General features: G+C 37.0%; 1 pseudogene; it reads left to right on the forward strand.

Annotated features, from left to right (window-relative positions):
* The first annotated feature begins 2,265 nt into the window (after positions 1-2,265).
* LOC143680240 (replication protein A 70 kDa DNA-binding subunit-like) overlaps positions 2,266-23,668 on the forward strand; it is a 130,843-nt pseudogene continuing 109,440 nt past the window's right edge.

Raw genomic sequence — 23,668 nt, forward strand, 5'->3', positions numbered from 1 at the left:
AGACAACATAGACTTTAAATGTAAAGATATCATAAGAGAAAAAGAAGGACACCATTTATTAATAAAAGGGACAAAAACTCACCAAGAAGAATTAACAATCATAAATATTTGTGCTCCCCATCAAGGAGCTCCAAAGTACATGACAAAGTACATGGCAAAACTGAATGGAGTGACAAACATTTCAACAATAATAATAGGAGACTTCAACACACCACTCTCTTTATAAATAGAACAATGAGACAGAGGATCAATAAGGAAATAGAAAACTTAATTTGTTAAATGAATTAGCCGTAACAGACATTTTTAGGTCATTCTTTGAAATTTATTCCTTTTTTATATATGCTATTTTCACAGAAAAAGTTGATTGTGATGATAAATATACAGTTATAAGATTACAAAAATAAATATAAAAAATCAAAAAAATAATTGAAGAAAAAAGTTCATGTTTGTATTAGCCAAGGTTCTGTAGAGAAACAGAACCAACAGGAGATATCTGTAAATATGAAATGTGTAAGGGTGTCTCACACAATTGAGGGAATAGAAAAGTCCAAAATCTGTAGGGTGTGTTTTGAAACTGGCAGATATGATGAAGTATCTTAATGAACTCCATAGGAAGGGCTTTTTGGCTGAAGAAGGAGTGAAAAACTGTTTTCTCCCTTAATAGTCTTCAACTGATTGGATTATGTCCTTTGTGGGAGACATGCCTTAGTAGATCATGGATATAATCAACCACAGCTGCAATCAATGACTGATAATTTAGTAACACCAGCCTTCCAGTTTATCAACCAGCCATGAAATATCCTTGCAGCAATGTTCAGGCAAGTGCTTTCCTGATCAAACAACTGGGCATCATAACTTTGCCAAATTGATACCAAAACCTAACCATCACAGTCCACTCTTTGTCAACTTGGCAGCTCTACACATCACCTTGAAATACAATAAACAAATAGAACATAATAAACAGGCATATGTTTCATCTAATAATACTCAGCTGTCATGTGTACAACCAGCAATGGACTACATCTCTCCAGAATATGGTGCAAGTCCTTAGGTAACATTCACTCTTAAACTTCATATCCTATAACTTAAATACTATAACATGAGCAATACAACTTATGTCATAAAATAAGAGGAAAACAAGATATTTGCTTATGTACAAATACAAACGTATGCTTAACAAAACAGGGAGGAAATAATCATACAATCCAGTCCTCGTTTCTGTAACTGGTCACGTGGTCATAGTTCATATTTATCACTATCTTCTTCTACCCATTCCATGTTCCCTTTATGCTCAGTTAGTACTTCAACTAGCCATGGTTCTTTGCCAGGTGCAGTGACAAAACCTTCATTCCTGAAGTTGATAGGCCATCCAGTCTTACCTGGATGGGTTCTTGCTCTTTTCCATCGACTTTAATCAGAGGGTATGGTAGTACTATGTGACGCCCTAGAGGACTTCCTGTATTCCAGGGAAACTCTTCTTTACCTCCATTGTCCAGTTGCAGTCCTATATCACCTTGATAGTCAAGATCAATCACCCTAGACAGAACAGGAATCCCCTTTCATGTCTGTTGATTCAGTGACATGAGAAGACGGCCAGGTGGCAGTCTTTATTTCCAGTTCAATGGAATCATTATTGTGTCTCCTGGTAGGAGCACTTCTTTTAGAACTAAGATCTGTAGACCAGCAGAGCTTAAGTTTTCAGGGACAGGTAGCAAAAATTTTCATAGTGGAACACTAGGGGTGATAGTGAGTGAAGCCACTCCCATTTCCACCCCTTGATTCTGTCTCCATTAGTCATGGCTAGGGGAGAAGCAGCACCATACAGTGGACACTAATTCAGAGCATATACAGCCCTGTAAGGTAGTGCCACCTAGTTTGCATCATAATTGGGTCTTCAAAAGACCATTCCACCATTCTATCAACCCAACTGCCTCTGGATGATGGGGAACATGGTAAGACCAGAGAATTCCATTAGAATGTGCCCATTCCTGTACTTCATTTGCTGTGAAGTGAGTTCCTTTATCACAAACAATGCTGTGTGGAATACCATGATGGTGGATAAGGCATTCCATATGTCTATAGATGGTAGTTCTTCTGGAAGCATTGTATGCAGGAAATGCAAACCCATATCCAGAGTATGTGTCTATTTAAGTTAGAGCAGATTGCTCCCCTTCCATGATGGAAGTGGTCCAATGTAATCACCAAGTAGCAGGCTGATCACCTTTGAGAACAGGGCCATATCAGGGATTGAGTGTGGGTCTCAACATGCACTCAGTAGTGGATGTAGCCAGGTCACCCTTGGTGAGTGGAAGTCCATATTGCTGAGTCCCTATATAACCTCCATCCCTACAACCATGTCTGCTTTGTTCATGAGCCCATTCAGCAATGGCAGGAGTGGCTTAGGAAAGAGGATGACTTGTATCCACAGGACAGGTCATCTTCTCCACTTGATTATTAAAACCTTCCTCTGCTGAAGTCGCTGTCTGCTGAGCATTCACATGGGACACAAACATCTTTAAGTTCTTTGTCCACTCTGAAAGGTCTATCCATACACCTCATCCCCAGACTTTTTTGTCACCAATTTTCCAATCATGCTCCTTTCAAGTCCCTGACCATTCAGTTAAACAATTTGCAACAGCCCATAAGTCAGTATACAAACATACCTCTGGCAAGTTCTCCTTCCAAGCAAAATGAACAACTAGGTGCACTGCTTGAAGTTAGGCCCAATGGGAGGATTACCCCTCACCACTATTCTTTGAGGACATCCCAGAAAGGAATTGTAGTGTTAACTGTCAATATCCTGTGGTCCCTGAAAATCATGCAGAACCATCTGTAAACTAGGCCTGAATTTTTTCTTCCTCAGCCAACTGTAAGGAACTTCCCAAGAGGCCATAGCTCTGGCCTGGGAAAGAGAAGGTAATGTGGCAGGAGTGGGTACCACGGGCATTTGGGCCACTTCCTCATGTAACTTACATGTGCCTTTAGGACCTGCTTGAGCCCTATCTCTTATATTCCATTTCCATTTTATGATGGAGTGCTGCTATACACACACACATGTATGACTTGGTGAGACAGAAAACACCCAGCTCATGATAGGCAACTCAGGTCTCATGATAACTTGGTGGCCCAGGGTTAAGCGTTTAGTCTCTACTAAGGCCCAGTAGCAAGCTAAAAGCTGTTTCTCAAAAGGAGAGTAGTTATCTGCAGTAAATGGTAAGACTTTGCTCCAAAATCCTAAGAGTCTACATTGTAATTTTCCAATAGGGAATACATCTTATGAGTTGACCATAAGGTATATCAAGAAAAAAGAGAAGGAAAGGCAAGAAACCATTGCTGCAGCTACATCAACAACCACAAATCATTTGCATAAGCCACAAGATCAGCATCTCTCCTGCACAGAAAGTGCAACATTCTTTTGGGTGCAGGATTGTTACTTTTAAAAAGGCATTCCAGTAGACTCTGGCATCATATGAGAAAAGGCTAAGTCCTTACATGATTTCCTAAAAGAAGAGGAAGATAAAGGATCTACCCTTATGGATTTTTCAGGCCAGCAAAAACTGGTTTGAAAAATTAAAAAAAAAAGTTTAGTTAACATGTCTGCTGATCAAGAGGTAGCGAAGGAATTACCTGAAACTCTAAAAAAATGATTGAAGACTTCTTCTCTGGTACAAAGTGAGGGCAAAAAATTTTATGTAGATTTTCCAGATTGCGAGGGCACTGCACCCCTAACCCCCATGATGCGGAAAGGATAAGTGTATTTATATTCCAAGTGATACATCAAGAGAGTGAGGTAAACAGTTTTGTTTTGAAATGTTATATTTATAATATGCTACATAAAATATTTTGCAACTATTTCAATTTATGAGTAAAAATCTTAGCCATCAAAACAAAAATACATTAAGGAGCTATATAGTTTTCCTATTTTTTCCTATGATATAAAGAAGGAAAAAATAATTGAAGACCAATGTTCTGTTATATACAACTTCATGTACTGGTATTTGTGAAAGAAGTAATGAATAATTAGCCATAAAGACAAAGGAAGTGGGCCTCTCCCAGTTTCTCAGAATAGGACCTGACCAATGTAGCAAGATCCCAAAAGGAAAGACTTCTGCTCCTGAATTTTAAGCCAAATAAGTAAAAAAAAAAAAAAAGTGGTCACAATATATCAAACCTACAGGATGCAGTGATGGCTGTGCTGAGTGGGAAATTTATAACCCTTAAATACCTACAGAAAAGAAGAAGAAAGAGCTAAAACCAAAGGTCTGACTGAACAATTGGAGAAACTAGAGAAAGAACACTCAAACCAATCCCAAAGCAAGCAGAAGGAAAGAAATAACAAAGATTAGAGTGGAAGTAAATAAAAAGAAGAACAAAAGAACAGTAGAAACAATTAATAAAACCAAAATTTACTTTTGAGAAGGTCAATAAAATCAACAAACCTTAGCCTGACTGACAGAGAGAAGAGAAGATACAAATAAAATCAGAAATGAAGGGGTTCATTACCATGGATCTTGAATAAATGAAAAAGACCATAAGGAAAAACTATGAACAACTGTGTGCCAACAAACTGGACAACTTAGATGAAATGGACAATTTCCTAGAAACACATGAACAACCCTCACGAACTTGAGAAAAAATAGAAGACCTCAAAAACCAATCACAAGGGAGAAGATGGCAGCTTAGTAAGGCGCGCGGGTCTTAGTTCCTCCTCCAGAACAACTACTAAAGAACTAGAAACAGTACAGAACAGCTCCCGGAGCCACGACAGAGACCAGACACACAGTGTACCCCATTCTGGACCGGCTGGACCGGCTAAGAGACTCCGCTGTGGTGAGGTCCCCAAGAGGCGCGCGCTTCCCCGGGTCATGCGGCTGGCGGCCGGAGCCCCTCCCTCCCTCCTTCCCGGGCCAGCTGGGAGCCTCAGAGCGGCGGTTCCCCAAGCTGCAGTGGCCGGCGACCGGAGCGCCTTCCACACACGCGGCTTCCCGGGGCTGGCTGGGAACCTTGGATCAGTGGTTTCCCAAGCCGCAGCGGCCTTCCCACACGCGGTTTCCCGGGTCGGCTGGGAGCCTCGGAACAGCAGTCCCCCAAGCCGCGGTGGCCGGCGACCACAGCCCCTTCCACACACGCGGCTTCCCGGGCCAGCTGGGAGCCTCGGAACAGCGGTTCCCCAAGTCGCGGTGGCTGGCGACCCTCCCGCACAGGCGACTTCCCGGAGGGAAAGGAAAGAGTCTCCAACAGTAGTAGAGACTGAGCCCAACCTAACACCAATAGTGGCATTAATGAACAACTTCTGACTACTACAAATAGGCCCTCAGCGCAGGCGAAACTGATCAAGGCGGAAGTTGCCGATTGGGCTAACTGAAAAAGAGGAAAGGGGGCGAAACAGAGCCTGCTGAGGCAGTTTCTACGGAGGGTTCGTTGCCTCTGGGCTCAGTGCTGGGATTACATAGGTTACAACTGCCCTGAATGCAGAAACAGGCTGCTTTCAGGGCTCTCTACCACCTGAACCTTCCCCGTGGGAGGGGTGAAACGCAAGTCAGGTGGAATCCCTCTCTCAGGTAATTCAGATCCCAGGACTTCACAATTTGAAGCCATTAAAACCAACCTACAAACTTTCCTCTGTCTCCACCACACACCCAGCAGCGAGAGTCTTCCAAAGTTAAAGGAGCCACATCTTTTGCTGGTGGGACACGCAGACAGACAAGCACCACATAATGGGCAGGATAAGAAAAACAGAGCCCAGAGACTTCACAGGAAAGTCTTTCAACCTGCTGGATCTCACACTCAGGGAAATCTGATTAAATGCCCAAACACCAGCAAAAAATAACAAATCACACCAGGAAAATTGAAGATATGGCCCAGTCAAAGGAACAAACCAATAGCTCAAATGAGATACAGGAACTGAGACAACTAATTCTGAATATATGAACAGAAATGGAAAACCTCTTCAAAAACCAAATCAATAAATTGAGGGAGGACATGAAGAAGGCATGGGATCAACAAAAAGAAGAAATGAAAAGTCTGAAAAAACAAATCACAGAATTTACGGAATTGAAAAACACAGTAAAAGAGATGAAAAAACAATGGAAACCTACAATGGTAGATCTAAAGAGACAGAGGATAGAATTAGTGAACTGGAGGATGGAACATCTGAAATCCAAAAAGACACAGATACAATAGGGAAAAGAATGGAAAAATTTGAGCAGGGGCTCAGGGAATTGAATGATAATATTAAGCGCACAAATATACGTGTTGTGGGTGTCCCAGAAGGAGAAGAAAAGGGAAAAGGAGGAAAAAAACTAATGGAAGAAATTATCACTGAAAATTTCCCAACTCTTATGAAAGACCTAAAATTACAGATCCAAGATGTGCAGCGCACCCCAAAGAGAATAGACCCAAATAGGCGTTCTCCAAGACACTTACTAGTTAGAATGTCAGAGGTCAAAGAGAAAGAGAGGATCTTGAAAGCAGCAAGAGAAAAACAATCCATCACATACAAGGGAAACCCAATAAGACTATGTGTAGATTTCTCAGCAGAAACCATGGAAGCTAGAAGACAGTGGGATGATATATTTAAATTACTAAAAGAGAAAAACTGTCAACCAAGACTTCTATATCCAGCAAAATTGTCCTTCAAAAATGAGGGAGAAATTAAAACATTTTCAGACAAAAAGTCACTGAGAGAATTTGTGACCAAGAGACCAGCTCTGCAAGAAATACTAAAGGGAGCACTGGACTCAGATACGAAAAGACAGAAGAGAGAGGTATGGAGAAGAGTATAGAAAGAAGGAAAATCAGATATGATATATATAATACAAAATGCAAAATGGTAGAGGAAGGTATTACCCAAACAGTAATAACACTAAATGTTAATGGACTGAATTCACCAATCAAAAGACATAGACTGGCAGAATGGATTAAAAAACAGGATATTTCTATATGCTGTCTACAGGAAACACATCTTAGACCCAAAGATAAACATAGGTTGAAAGTGAAAGGTTGGGAAAAGATATTTCATGCAAATAACAACCAGAAAAGAGCAGGAGTGGCTATACTAATATCCAACAAATTAGACTTCAAATGTAAAACAGTTAAAAGAGACAAAGAAGGATACTATCTACTAATAAAAGGAACAATTAAACAAGAAGACATAACAATCATAAATATTTACGCACTGAATCAGAATGCCCCAAAATACGTGAGGAATACACTGCAATCACTGAAAAGGGAAATAGACACATATACCATAATAGTTGGAGACTTCAATTTGCCACTCTCATCAATGGACAGAACATCTAGACAGAGGATCAACAAAGAAACAGAGAATTTGAATATTACAATAAATGAGCTATACTTAACAGACATTTATAGGACATTACACCCCACAACAGCAGGATACACCTTTTTCTCAAGTGCTCATGGATCATTCTCAAAGATAGACCATATGCTGGGTCACAAAGCAAGTCTCAACAAATTTAAAAAGATTGAAATCATACACAACACTTTCTCAGATCATAAAGGAATGAGGTTGGAAATCAATAATAGGCAGAGTGCCAGAAAATTCACAAATATGTGGAGGCTCAACAACACACTCTTAAACAACGAGTGGGTCAAGGAAGAAATTACAAAAGAAATTAGTAGATATCTCGAGGTGAATTAAAATGAAAACACAACATATCAAAACTTATGGGACGCAGCAAAGGCAGTGCTAAGAGGGAAATTTATTGCCCTAAATGCCTATATCAGAAAAGAGAAAAGGCAAAAATGCAGGAATTAACTGTCCACTTGGAAGAACTGGAGAAAGAACAGCAAACTGACCCCAAAGCAAGCAAAAGGAAAGAAATAACAAAGATTAGAGCAGAAATAAATGAAATTGAGAACATGAAAACAATAGAGAAAATCAATAAGACCAGAAGTTGGTTCTTTGAGAAAATCAACAAGATTGATGGGCCCTTAGCAAGACTGACAAAAAGAAGAAGAGAGAGGATGCAAATAAATAAGATCAGAAATGGAAGAGGAGACATAACCACTGACCTCACAGAAATAAAGGAGGTAATAACAGGATACTATGAATAACTTTACGCTAATAAATACAACAATGTAGATGAAATGGACAAGTTCCTAGAAAGGCATGAACAACCAGCTTTGACTCAAGAAGAAATAGATGATCTCAACAAACCAATCACAAGTAAAGAAATTGAATTAGTCATTAAAAAGCTTCCCAAAAAGAAAAGTCCAGGACCAGATGGCTTCACATGTGAATTCTACCAAACATTCCAGAAAGAATTAGTACCAACTCTGCTCAAACTCTTCAAAAAAATTGAAGTGGAGGGAAAGCTACCTGATTCATTCTATGAAGCCAACATCACCCTCATACCAAAACCAGGCAAAGATATTACAAAAAAATGAAAACTACAGACCAATCTCTCTAATGAATATAGATGCAAAAATCCTCAACAAAATTCTAGCAAATCGAATCCAGCAACACATTAAAAGAATTATACATCATGACCAAGTAGGATTCATCCCAGGTATGCAAGGATGGTTCAACATAAGAAAATCAATTAATGTAATACACCATATCAACAAATCAAAGCAGAAAAATCACATGATCATCTCAATTGATGCAGAGAAGGCATTTGACAAGATTCAACATCCTTTCCTGTTGAAAACACCTCAAAGGATAGGAACACAAGGGAACTTCCTTAAAATGATAGAGGGAATATATGAAAAACCCACAGCTAATATCATCCTCAAGGGGGAAAAATTGAAAACTTTCCCCCTAAGATCAGGAACAAGACAAGGATGTCCATTATCACTACTATTATTCAACATCGTGTTGGAGGTTCTAGCCAGAGCAATTAGACAAGAAAAAGAAATACAAGGCATCAAAATTGGAAAGGAAGAAGTAAAACTATCACTGTTTGCAGACGATATGATACTATACGTTGAAAACCTGGAAAAATCCACAACAAAACTACTAGAGCTAATAAATGAGTACAGCAAAGTAGCAGGTTACAAGATCAACATTCAAAAATCTGTAGCGTTTCTATACACTAGCAACGAACAAGCTGAGGGGGAAATCGAGAAACGAATTCCATTTACAACTGCAACTAAAAGAATAAAGTACTTAGGAATAAATTTAACTAAAGAGACAAAAGACCTATACAAAGAAAACTACAAAAAACTGCTAAAAGAAATCACAGAAGACCTAAATAGATGGAAGGGCATACCGTGTTCATGGATTGGAAGACTAAATATAGTTAAGATGTCAATCCTACCTAAATTGATTTACAGATTCAATGCAATACCAATCAAAATCCCAACAACTTATTTTTCAGAATTAGAAAAACCAATAAGCAAATTTATCTGGAAGGGCAGGGTGCCCCGAATTGCTAAAAGTATCTTGAGCAAAAAAAACGAAGCTGGAGGTCTCACGCTGCCTGACTTTAAGACATATTATGAAGCCACAGTGGTCAAAACAGCATGGTATTGGCATAAAGATAGATATATCGACCAATGGAATCGAATAGAGTGCTCAGATATAGACCCTCTCATCTATGGACATTTGATCTTTGACAAGGCAGTCAAGCCAATTCACCTGGGACAGAACAGTCTCTTCAATAAATGGTGCCTAGAGAACTGGATATCCATATGCAAAAGAATGAAAGAGGACCCGTATCTCACACCCTATATAAAAGTTAACTCAAAATGGATCAAAGATCTAAACATTAGGTCTAAGACCATAAAACAGTTAGAGGAAAATGTAGGGAGATATCTTATGAAACTTACAATTGGAGGTGGTTTTATGGACCTTAAACCTAAAGCAAGAGCACTGAAGAAAGAAAGAAATAAATGGGAGCTCCTCAAAATTAAACACTTTTGTGCATCAAAGAACTTCATCAAGAAAGTAGAAAGACAGCCTACATAATGGGAGACAATATTTGGAAATGACATATCAGATAAAGGTCTAGTATCCAGAATTTATAAAGAGATTGTTCAACTCAACAACAAAAAGACAGCCAACCCAATTACAAAATGGGAAAAAGACTTGAACAGACACCTATCAGAAGAGGAAATACAAATGGCCAAAAGGCACATGAAGAGATGCTCAATGTCCCTGGCCATTAGAGAAATGCAAATCAAAACCACAATGAGATATCATCTCACACCCACCAGAATGGCCATTATCAACAAAACAGAAAATGACAAGTGCTGGAGAGGATGCAGAGAAAGAGGCACACTTATCCACTGTTGGTGGGAATGTCAAAGGGTGCAACCACTGTGGAAGGCAGTCTGGCGGTTCCTCAAAAAACTGAATATAGAATTGCCATGCGACCCAGCAATACCATTGCTGGGTATCTACTCAAAGGACTTAAGGGCAAAGACACAAACGGACATTTGCACACCAGTGTTTATAGCAACATTATTTACAATTGCAAAGAGATGGAAACAGCCAAAATCTCCATCAACAGACGAGTGGCTAAACAAACTGTGGTATATACATATGGTGGAATATTATGCAGCTTTAAGACAGAATAAACTTATGAAGCATGTAGTAACATGGATGGACCTAGAGAACATTATGCTGAGTGAGACTAGTCAAAAACTAAAGGACAAATACTGTATGGTCCCACTGATGTGAACCAACATTAGAGAATAAACTTGGAATACGTCATTGGTAACAGAGACCATCAGGAGTTAGAAACAGGGTAAGATAATGGGTAATTGGAGCTGAAGGGATACAGACTGTGCAACAGGACTAGATACAAAAGCTCAAAAATGGACAGCGCAATACTACCTATTTGTAATGTAAGTATGTTAAAACACTGAATGAAGCTGCATCTGAGCTGTAGTTTTTTTGTTTGTTTGTTTGTTTTTTATATATATTTTTTGTGTTTTTATTTTTATTTTTTTCTCTATATTATCATTTTATTTCTTTTTCTGTTTTCTTGCTATTTCTTTTTCTAAATAGATGCAAATATACTAAGAAATGATGATCATACATCTACGTGATGATATTAAGAATTACTGATTGCATAGGTAAAAGTAAATAAATAAATAAATAAATAAATACAGGGAGAACAAATGTTAAAGTAAATTTAGTATATTGAAATGCTAGTGATCAGTGAGAGGGAGGGATAAGGGGTACGGTATGTATGAATTTTTTTGTTTTCTTTTTATTTCTTTTTCTGAATTGATGCAAATGTTCTAAGAAATTATCATGGTGATTAAAATACAACTATGTGATGATATTGTGAGTTACTGACTATATGAATGATCATATATGGTAACAATGTTTGTGTTTGTATATTGTTATGTTGAATAAATAATTAAATAAATAGGCTACAAGCCAAAAAAAAAACAATCACAAGTAAAGAGATTGAATCGTCATCAAAAATCTTCCTATAATGAAAAGCCCACATCCAGACCACTTTACAGGTGATTTTTAAAAAGCATTTCAAGAGGAATTAATACCAATCCTGTTCAGAATCTTTCAAAAAATTGAAAAAGAGTGAATGCTTCCTATCTCATTCTATGAAGCCAGCATCACCCTAATACCAACACCTGCAAAAGATACTACAAGAAAAGAAAACCACAGACCAATCTCTTTAATGAACATAGATGTAAAAATCCTCAAAAAATATGCAAATCGAATCCAACAGTGCATTAAAAGAATAGTACCATGACCAAGTGGGTTTTATTCTAGGTATATAAGGGTGATTCAACAAAGAAAATCTATTAATATAATACACTACATCCATAAATCAAAAGGGAAAAACCACATGATCATCTGATTGATGCAGAAAAGGCATCTGAAAAAATCCAGTACCTTTCTTGATAAAAGCACTTTGAAAGGCAGAAATTGAAGGACACTTCCTCAACATGATAAGGGAAATGTATGAAAAACCCACAGCTAACATCATAACTCAGTGGTGAAAGATTGAAAATTTTCCCAAAAGATCAGGAATAAGACAAGGATGGTCACTGCCACCACTGTTATTCAATATTGTGCTAGAAGTTCTAGCTAGAGCAATTAGGCAATAAAAAGAAATAAAAGATATCCAGATTGGAAAGGAAGAAGTAAAACTTTAACTATTTGCAGACAACATGATCCTATTTTTAGGAAATCTGAAATAATTTATGACAAAGCTACTTGGGCTAATAAACAAGTTCAACAAAGTCGTGGGATGTAAGATCAACATGCAAAAATCAGTAAGGCCTCTATACATTACTAATAAGCTATCCAACGAAGTAATCAAGAAAAACATTCCATTTACAATAAAACAGAGAATTAAATTTCAAGAAACAAACTTAACTAAGGATATAAATGACCTGAATACAACTACAAAACATTTGTAAACAAAATCAAGACCTAAATAATGGAAAGGCATCCCATGTTCATGGAATGGAAAGCTAAATGTCATTTAATCGACCCAAATTGATCTACAGATTCAATGCAGTACGAATCAAACTCCAAAAACCTACTTAGCAAAAATGGAACAGTTAATTATCAAATTTATTTAGAAGGGTTAGAGGCCTTGAATAGCCAAAAACAAATTGAAAAGAACAAAGTGGAAGGGTTCAAATTTCTGGACTTTAAAGCATATTGTAAAGCCACAATTGTCAAAACATCATGGTACTGGCATAAAGATAGACACATTGATCAATGAAATAAAATTGAGTGTTCAGAAATAGACCTTTAGATCTATAGTCAACTTATTTTTGACAAGGCTCCCAAATCCACTCAACCAGAACCAAACACTCTCTTCAATAAATGCTGTCAGGACAACTAGATATCCATATCCAAAAGTATGAAATAAGACCCCTATCTCACAACCTATACAAAAATTAATTTAAAATAGATAAAAGACCTAAATATAAAACCAGTACCATAAAATTCCTAGAAGAAAATATAGGGAAACATTTTCAAGGTCTGGTAATAGGAGGTAATTTCTTAGACTTTACATCCAAAGCACAACCAATGAAAGAAAAAATAAATAAATGGAGCCTCTTGAAAACTGAATATTTCTGTACCTCAAAGGATTTTAGTCAGTGAGCAAAAATTGAGGACTGAGCTGTGCACCTGGAGAATTTCCAGAAAGAACAGCAAACTAATCCCAAAGCAAATAAACAGAGTGAAATAACAAAGATTAAAATGGAAATAAACAATCTGGAAAGCAATAGAAAGAATCAACAAAACCAAAATTTTGTTCTTTGAGAAAATCAATAAAATTGATGGACCCCTAGCTAGACTAACAATTAAAAAAATGAGAGGATGCGAATAAAATCAGAAATGAGAGAGGGGTCATTACCATAGATCTTGAAGACATTTAAAAAATCATAAGAGAATGCTATGAACAACTAGATGCCAATGAACTAAACAACTTAGATGAAATGGACAAATTTATGGAAACACATGAACTACTGATCCTGACTTGAGAAGAAATAGAAGATCTCATCAAACCAATTACAAGTAATAAAGGAACTCAATCAACCATCAAAAATCTTTCCATAAAGAAAAGCCCAAGACCAAACCACTCCACAGGGGAATTTCATCAAACATTCAAAAAAAAAAAACTAATGCCCAATCCTGCTCAAGCTCTTCCAAAACACTGAGGAAAGTGAATGCTACCTAATGCATTTTATGAAGCTAACATCACTTTAGTACCAAAACCAAATAAAGATGCTACAAGAAAGGAAAACTATAGACCCTAAAGAACATAGATGCAAAAATTCTCAACAAAATACTAGCAAATCAAATTCAACGACACATTAGAAGAATTATGCATCATGACCAAATGGAGTTTATATCAGAAATACAAGGGTAGTTCAACACCAGAAAACCAATCAACGTAACCAGCACATTAACACATCAGATGAGAAAAATCTCACAATCATATCGATTGATGATGAAAAATTCAACAAAACACAGCATCCTTTCCTGAAAAAAAAAACTTCAAAAGGAAACTTCCTCAATATCGTAAAGGGAATATATGAAAAATCCATAACCAGCATCATACTTAACAGTGAGAGACTGGAAGTATTCCCCCTAAGATCAAGAACAAGACAAGGATGTCCATTGTCACCACTATTAGTCAACATTGTACTGTAGGCCCTAGCTGGAGTGATTAGATAGGAGAATGAAATAAAAGGCTCCCAATTTGGAAATGAGAATGTAAAACTTTCATTATTTGCAGATGATATGAGCCTATACTTAGAAAACCCTGAGAAATCTACAACAAAACTACTTGAACTAATAAATTCAGCAAATTGGTGAGATACCAGATATGCTGGTTTGAAAGGAGGTATGCCCCCTAGAAAAGCCACGTTTTAATCAAAATCCCATTTCATAAATGTAGAATAATCCCTATTCAATACTGTATGTTTGAAACTGTAATTAGATCGTCTCCCTGGATGATGTGATTTGGTCAAGAGCGGTTGTTAAACTAGATTAGGTGATGACATGTCTCCACCCATTTGCGTGGTCTTGATAAATTTCTGGAGTCCTATAAAAGAGGAAACATTTTGGAGAATGAGCGATTCAGAGAGAGCAGAGAATGCTACAGCACCACGAAGGAGAGAGTCCATGAGCCAGTGACCTTTGGAGATGAAGAAGGAAAATGCCTCCCAGGGAGCTTCATGAAACCAGAAGCCAAGAGAGAAAGTTAGCAGATGACACCGTGTTCTCCATGTGCGATTCCAGATGAGAGAGAAACTCTGACTGTGTTCACCAGGTGCCCCTCCACTTGAGAAAGAAACTGTGAACTTCACTGGCTTTCTTGAACCAAGGTATCTTTCCCTGGATACCTTTGATTGGACATTTCTATAGACTTGTTTTCATTGGGACATTTTCTCGGCCTTAGAACTGTAAACTAGCAACTTATTAAATTCCCCTTTTTTAAAAGTCACCCCATCTCTGGTATATTGCATTCTGACAGCTAGCAAACTAGAACACCAGATTAATGTACAAAAAATCAGTAATGTTTCTATACACAAGCAATGACCTATCTGAGGAGACAATTAAAGAAAAAATTACATTCAAAATAGTGATTGAAAGAATAGATATTTAGGAATAAGCCTAACCGGAGATGTCAGGACTTGTACACAGAAAACTACAAAAGACTTTGTCAAAAGAGTAAAAAGGCAGCCAACTGGATGGGAAAAAGTATTTGGAAACCACATGTGCTGGTTTGAAGCTGGTATGTACCCCAGAACAGGCCATGCTCTCTTAATTCATTCCTGTGTGGGCAGACTTATTGTGGGTGGGAGTTTTGGTTAGGTTGTTTCCATTGAGATGTGACCCCTCCAGCTCAGGGTGGGTCTTAATCCTTTTTACTGGAGTCCTTTATGAGAGAGAGCTTGGAGAGAAATACACAGAGAGAGCAGAGAGAGGAAAGCTCCCGAGGAAGCAAGCAAGGACCCACAGAAGCTGAGAGAGTCACTGAATCCAGAACCTGAAAGTAATGGATCCTGGGTGAAAAGGACTAGCAGATGCCAGCCATGTACTTTCTCATGCGACAAAGGTGTCTCAAATGCCAGCAGCCTTTCTTCAGAAAAAGTGTCCTCTTGTTTATGCCTTAAGATGGACATTTTTCATGATCTTAGCGGTGTAACTTATAACCTAATAAATATCCATTGTTGAAAGCCAGTCTATTTCTGGTATATTGCATTCTGCCAGCTTTAGCAAGCTAAAACACCACATATCTGATAAGAGTTTGATATCCAGAATACAGAAAGAAATCCTACAACTCAACAATAAACAGACCAACAGCCCAATTAAAAAATGGGCAAAAGACATGAATAGACATTTTTCCAAAAAGGAAATAAGAATAGCTAAAAAGCACATGAAAAAATGCTCGTCTTCACTACCAGTTAGCAAAATGCAAATTAAAACCACAATGAGATATCATTTCACACCTATCAGAAAAGCCACTCTTAAACAAACAGGAAGCCCCAAGTGTTGGAGAGGATGTGGAGAAGTATGAACATTTATACACTGGTGGTGGGAATGTAAAATGATACAAACTGTGGAATTCAGTCTGGTGGTTTCTCAGAAAACCAAGTATAGAGTTGCCTTATGATCCAGCAATTCTGCTCCTCAGTGTATACCCAGAAGATCTAAAACCAGGGACATGGAAAAACACCTAATCACCAATATTCATAGTGGCATATTCACAATTGCCAGGAGATGGAAACAACCTAAGTGTCCATCAACAGATGAATACATAAAACAAAATGTGGCATATACATATGACGGAATGTTATTCAGTAATAAGAAGGAATTAAGTTCTGAAGCATACAACAACATGGATGAACCTTGAGGACATAATACTGAGTGCGATAAGTCAGACTCGAAAGGACAAATATGTATGATCTCACTAATATGAATTAATTGTAATATGCAAACTCATAGACATAAAATCTAGAGTGTAGATTGCCAAGGAGTAGAATGAGGCTAGAGAACAGTTGCTTAACATGTGCAGAATGTTTAACTACGTTGACCTTAAACATTTGGAAATGGATAGAGATGACAAAAGCACATTATCATGAGTATAATCAATAATGCTGAACTGTGAATGAATGTAGTTGAAATGGATAGTTTAGTGTCATGCATGTCACTAGAGGGAAAGCTACAGGTGAAAATATGAGAATGTATAACAATGAATCTTCCGGTGTAAAATGACTTGTGATTAACAGCACAAATATTAAAAAGCTTTTTTATGAACTTGAACAAATGAGTGACACTATTATAAAGAATTAATGATTCTTTAATAGAGAGGTATTTGGGAGAAAATGTACCTACTGCAAACTATGGACTATACTTAACAGTAATATCTTAATATTCTTTCATCAACAGTAACAAATGTTACTGTTGCATCAACACTAGGGGTCAATAATGGGGCTGGCAATATGGGGTATGGGATATTTTGGATTTTCTTTTACACTTTTGTTTTTCTTCTTCTTTTGGAGTAATGAAAATGTTCTAAAATTGATTATGGTGATGATTACACAACTATGTGATTGATACTGGGAGCTGTTGATAGTATATTTTGGATGGAGTGTATAGTGTATGAAAGTATCTCAATAAAATTGCATTAAAAAAAGAGAGTGAAGGAATGAAAGAGACAGCCATCAGGGAGAAACTGTGAGACAAACTGAGAATAACATGGCCTTTGATGAGGATAGAAAAACTGACTTTTGGATTTCATTGAGAAATAAGGTGAAAATTTTTAAGCTAGTTATGATTTCAACACAAAGGCAGGGTTGTCTGCACTACTTCTATTCAATATTCTACACAGAGTGTAACTAGTGCAATGGAGTAAGAAAATGAAAATAAAGAATATAGAGATAGAATGAAGAAGTAAAACTCTCACTATTTCAGATGACAATTGTGAATATAGAAAACCCAGGAAAAAACACAAAACAACTATTAAAATTAATAAGTAAATTCAGCAAGGTTTCTGGATACAAGATCAATATACAAAGACCAACTTTCTATCTACAAAGTCCCCTTGGGGGACTGGGGAGAAAGGAGGAAATATTCAACTTCCCCATTTGGAGAATTTATGATATTCTTGCAAGCAGTGGGGACAGCCAAATCAACAGGTCCCGCCCTTAATCTTGGGGTTCGCCTCTGTGAAACTTATTTCTGCAAAGGATAGGCTAAACTTATTTAAAGTTAAGCCTAAGAGTCACCCCCGGAGAACCTCTTTTGTTGCTCAGATGTGGCCTTTCTCTCTCAGCCAGCTTAGCAGTGAACTCACTGCCCTCCCTCCTATGAGGGACATTACTCCCAGGGGTATAAAATTCCCTGGCAACATGGGACAGAAATCCTGGATGAGCCAGGACCCAGCATCAATAGACATAGGAAACCTTCTTGACCAAAAGGGGAAAGAGAGAAATGAGACAAAATAAAGTTTCAGTGACTGAGAGATTTCAGAGTCAAGAAGTTATCCTAGAGGTAATTATTATGCATTATATACAGATATCTCTTTTTAGTTCATGTCATATTAGAGTGGGTGGAGGAGAGTACCTGAAACTGTTGAGCTATGTTCCAGCAGTCTGGACTCTTTTTTGAAATTTTATTTATTTATTTATTTATTAAACATAACAACATACCAACACAAACATTCTTATCATATGATCATCGCATCCTTGATATATTATCAATAACTCACAATAGTGTCACATAGTTATATATTCATCATCATGATCATTTCTTAGAACATTTGTATCCATTCAGAAAAAGAAATAAAAAGAAAACAGAAAAAAGTTCATACATACCATATCCCTTACCCCTCCCTTTCATTGATCACTAGCATTTCAATCTATTAAATTTATTTTAACATTTTTCCCCTGATTGTTTATTTATTTTTAATCCATATGTTTTACTCTTCTGTCAGTAAAGAAGATAAAAGTAGCATCAGACACAAGGTTTTCACAATCACACAGTCACATTGTGAAAGCTGTATCGTACAATCATCTTCAAGAAACATGGTTACTGAAACACAGCTCTACATTTTCAGGCAGTTCCCTCCAGCCTCTTCATTACACTGTACCTAAAAAGGTGATATCTATATTATGTGTAAGAATAACCTCCAGGATAACCTCTTGACTCTGTTTGGAATTTCTCAGCCATTGACAATTTATTTTGTTTCATATTGCTCTTCCCTCTTTTGGTCAAGAAGTTTTTCTTAATCCCTTGATGCTGAGTCCCTGCTCATTCTAGGATTTTTGTTCCACATTGCAAGGAAGGTCCACACCCCTGGGATTCATGTCCCATATAGAGAGGGGAGGGCAGTGAGTTTGCTTGTCATGATGGCTGAGAGAGAGAGGCCACATTTGAGCAACAAAAGAGGTTCTCTGGGGGTGACTCTTAGGCCTAATTTTAAGTACCGATAGCCTGATTCTTGAAGATGATTGTATAAAGATATAACATTTATGTGACTGTGTGATTGTGAAAACCTTGTATCTGAAGCTTCTTTTATCCAGGGAATGGAGAGATGAGTTTAAAAACACATGGATAAAAATAAATAAATAATAGGGGATTGTCATGGTCAGGTTCATGTGTCAACTTGGCCAAGTAGCAGTACCTGTTTGTCTGGTTGGGCAAGTGCTAGCCTGTCTGTTGCAATGAAGACATTTCATAGAATTAAATCATGATCACATCAGCTGCATCCACAGCTGATTCCATCTGTAATTAGCCAACGAGAGTATCTTCTGCAATGAGTGGTGCTCAATCTAATCACTGGAAGCCTTTTAAGAAGGATTCAGAAGAGACAGGATTCCTTCCTGCCTCAGCTGGTGAGCCTCTCCTGTGGATTTTGTCCAGACCCTCCATCAGAATCGTCAGCTTCACACCCTGCCCTGCAGATTTTGTACTCTGCATTCCCACAGTCATGTGAAACACTTTTATACATTTTATATTTGTGAGTGTTGCCTATTGATTCTATTTCTCTAAAGAATTGTAACTAATACAGGGATCAAAGGGTGAAATAAATTGGGTAGATGGAAATACTAGTGATCAATGAGAGGGACGGGTAAGTTGTATGGCATGTATGAGCTTTTTCTTTTTATTTCTTTTTCTGGAGTGATGCAAATGCTCTAAAAAACAATCATGCTGATGAATATGCAACTATGTGATGATATTGTGAGCCACTGATTGTACACCATGTTTGGAAGATATGTGTGTGAAGATTTCTCAATAAATAAAAATTTTTTAAAACTCAACTTTGTCGTTGAATATTAGTAGCAAATATTGGCTAATTGAATTGTTTAAAATACCATTTACAATAGCATCAAAATCATTAGTGCCTACGAATAAAAATAACAAAAGATATTTAAGAGCTTTACATCAAAAACTATAAAATATGACTGAGAGAAATTTTTAAATACCTGAATAAATGAAGAAATATATTGAATTTATGAATTGGCCAATGCAATATTGTTCAAAACTCAGTTATCCCCAAGTTGATCTATAGATTCAATGCAATGTCAATAAAATCCCAAGTAGAATTATATTTTGTGAAAATTGACAAGCTAACTCTAAAAATAATGGAAATGAAAGAACCTAGAAGAATAATTGTCAAAATAATCTTGAAAAATAAAAATGTAGAGGACTTTTCCTCTAAATTTTAAAATTATAGTTGCTAATATATTGCAACATTGGCTCAACAATAGACAAATGGACCACAAAAGTGGGTCCAGAAATACATTCAGACATACATGGTCACTTCATTTATGACAAAGATGCCAGAGCAATTCATTGGAGAAAAAAAAAATCCTTCAGTAAATAGTGCTGGAGTAATTGGATATCCATATAGAAGTAAATGAACTTTACCTCTACCTCATGCCTTATGCCAAATTAATTTGAGATAAAAGAATACTTTTGCTTCTAAAAGAAAACTTAGTTGCCTACAGTTGTTGTAACAAAGTACCACACACTAGAAAGCTTAAACAATAGAAATTTGCCAGTTTTGCAGGCTAGAAGTCTGAAATCAGTGTGTTGGCATACGGACACTTAAAGAGAAGAATTTGTTCATGCATTTCTCCTGACTTCTTGCGAGTAGCCAGCAACCCTTGGTAGAGTGGCTCCGTTCATGTGTCAACTTCTCTAGAGTACGATGTCCAGTTGTTTGGTCAAACAAGCACTGATCAGATTATTACTGAGAGGGAATTTTGTAGATGGATTTTGCATCTACAGTAGGTTGATTGCATAAACGGCTGATTGCATCTACAGTCAACAAAGGAGATTGCCCTCAGCAATGAAGGAAATCTCTTCATTCAATCAGTTGGAGGTATTAAAGCCAGAACTGAGGATTTCAGAAGTCAGAAAGAAGAAATTTTATCTCTACTTTAGCCAGCCAGCTTCTTTTAGGGAGTTCACTGTCACTTCCATTGGAGTATCCAACTTGTGGTGTGCCCTACAGAATTGGGACTTCCAATTTGCTAATTCCTATTCTAATCTCTTAGTATTTACAGTTATATATGGATATATCTCCTATCCGCTCTGTTTCTCTGGAAAACCCTGATTAATTAATACACACGGAATTTTTTGGCTTTGGCAACAAAACTCAATCTCTGCTTCCATCACAGGGTCATCTTATTCTCTGTCTCTCTCTTACTGTGTCCAAACCTCCTCTACTCATAAGGATACTAGTCATAATGAGACCTCACCTTAACTAATAACATCTTCAAAGATCCTATTTCCAAATGGGATCATATTCATGGGAATGGTGATTAAAATTGGAACATATATTTTTGGAGGACACAGTTCAATAGGTAGCGGAAACACAGTTGGATATCTTTATTGATTTGCTGTTGTTTTAGTGTCCTAGGCAACTCCAAGCAAATTACCATGAAATGGTTCAGTTTAAACAAAGGGAATTTATTCACTTACCATTAGAGTCCTGGAAAATGTCCAAATCAAAGCAATGCTTTTTTTCTGAAGACTGGCTGCCAATGATCTTTGGCTCCTCTCCCACATGGCAAGGCATATGGTGGCGTCTGCTGGTCTCTTCCTTCTCTTCTGAGCTTCCCTGCTTCAGCTTCCTGCTTCCATGGCTTTTTCTCCCTCTCTAGGTATTAACTCATTTATAAATTGGATAAGTAATAAGTCCCATCCTGAATGAGGTGGGTCACACCTTAACTGAACTAGCTTCATCCAAAGATTCTACTTACAATGGACTTATAGCCACAGAAATGGATTCGATTTAAGAACACATTTTTCTGAGATTCATACAACTTCAAACCACCACAGGCATATATAAATATTTCTAAAGAAAACATTAGAAGACACCTTTAGGGCGGGCCGCGGTGGCTCAGCGGGCAAAGTGCTTGCCTGCTATGCCGGAGGACCTCGGTTCGATTCCCGGCCCCAGCCCATGTAACAAAAACGGAGAAACAGAATACAATAAAACAAGAAAATGTTTAAAGATGTTTCCCTTTCTTCCTTCCTTCCTTCCTTCTATCCTTCCTTCCTTCTCTCTGTCTTTCCTTAAAAAAAAAAAAAAAAAAAAAAAAGAAGACACCTTTAAGAGAATAAAAATGCAAAGCACAGGTTACAGAAGGATATATCTATATCTGACATATATATCCCAAAATGTTTCAGTCACGGTTTATTGTCAGATGTATATATATGGAATTATACATATGTAATATATATATATTATTTCCTACTAATATCGCCTACTAATCCTCCTATTTTCTCCTACTAATCAATAAAGAAAGCAAACAATTCAATAAAATATGGACAAAAGACAAGAATCAACATTTCACAGAAGATATCCAAATGGATAACAACCACACAAAAAGGTGTCCAATATTATTAGTCAGGAGGGACATGCAAATTAAAACTACAGAGATTTCACAATACACTTATCATGATGGCTAAAATTATAAAAAGGTTGATAATACTGTCAGCTAGGAATGGGAACAACTGGAGATCTCATACAATGTTAGTGGGAATGTAAAATGATACAAACCTTTTGGAAATTCTTTCACAGTATCTACTAAAGTATACCATATACAATACTTTAGTACATAGCAATTACACTTGTAGGTAAAATAAGTACACATCTCCACCAAAAGACATGTACAAGAATGCCAAAGCAACTTTATTCTTAATAGACAAAAGTAGAAACAATTCAAATTTCGATCAACATAAAACCATATAAATAAACCACAATATAGTCATAGAATATTACTCAGCAATATAAAAAAAAAACTATTGCTTTAAACAATAACATGAATGAATCTCATAGAGATAATATTGAGTGAAAGAAGGTAGACAGAAAATCATAAATTTTTTATGATTCTATTTATATGAGGTTGAAGAACAGAAACATCTAAACTATGGTGATGGAAATCAGAATAGAGATTCTCTGTAGAGGGAGAATTGATCAGGAGTGCTGGAAATGGTCTATATTTTGATCTGAGTGGTGGTTACATGGCTGCACAAAGTAAAATTCATTGAATGTTCTCTAAATATGCATGTGCTTTACAGTATGTAACATCTCGGTAAAAAGGTTTAAAAAGATAATGAAGTATAAATGCTTTTTTTTCTTTTTTAACTGTCACCAAATTAACATTTCTCACATCCCCAAATTATCATATGGAGATCCAAAATAAGGAAGAATTTAGTTTATAAAACAGATTGTTCTAGAGAAGACAGAGAATCTTAAAGATGGAAAAACCCTAAAAATTATTTATAAAAGTATGATAGTATACAGATTCACAAGGAAGAAACCTTGCTCCATAGTATATACACAATTTGTTTTACATTCACAGGCTCAACCTCCATTAATACAAAGCAGAAGAGTAAGGTAAGGGATAGGAAGAAGTTGAGGAGAGTTTCCAGAACAGCCAATTAGGATTCAAAGAAGAGTCTTTTTTGGCATTGCTCATCTTACGGAGCTTCTACTCCAGCTTGCAGGGGAGGGACCAGTGAATGGTGGAGAGTGGTAAAAAGGAGTAGGTAAAGCAATTTTAGTTATAAGCTGAGAGAATTGTGCAATCCCCTGCAAAATTGTACAAGTTTCCAGAAGGTATGCAGGCTTCATTTTGACTTATACTTAACTCAAGTTCTTTCCTTCATGATTTAACCTTTTGTCTCTAACACTAACCTCTCCCAGATGACACTCCTCAAGACTTTTTCTCAGGA

Source organism: Tamandua tetradactyla, chromosome 4, assembly GCF_023851605.1.
Source record: "Tamandua tetradactyla isolate mTamTet1 chromosome 4, mTamTet1.pri, whole genome shotgun sequence".
Classification (NCBI taxonomy): Eukaryota; Metazoa; Chordata; class Mammalia; order Pilosa; family Myrmecophagidae; genus Tamandua; species Tamandua tetradactyla.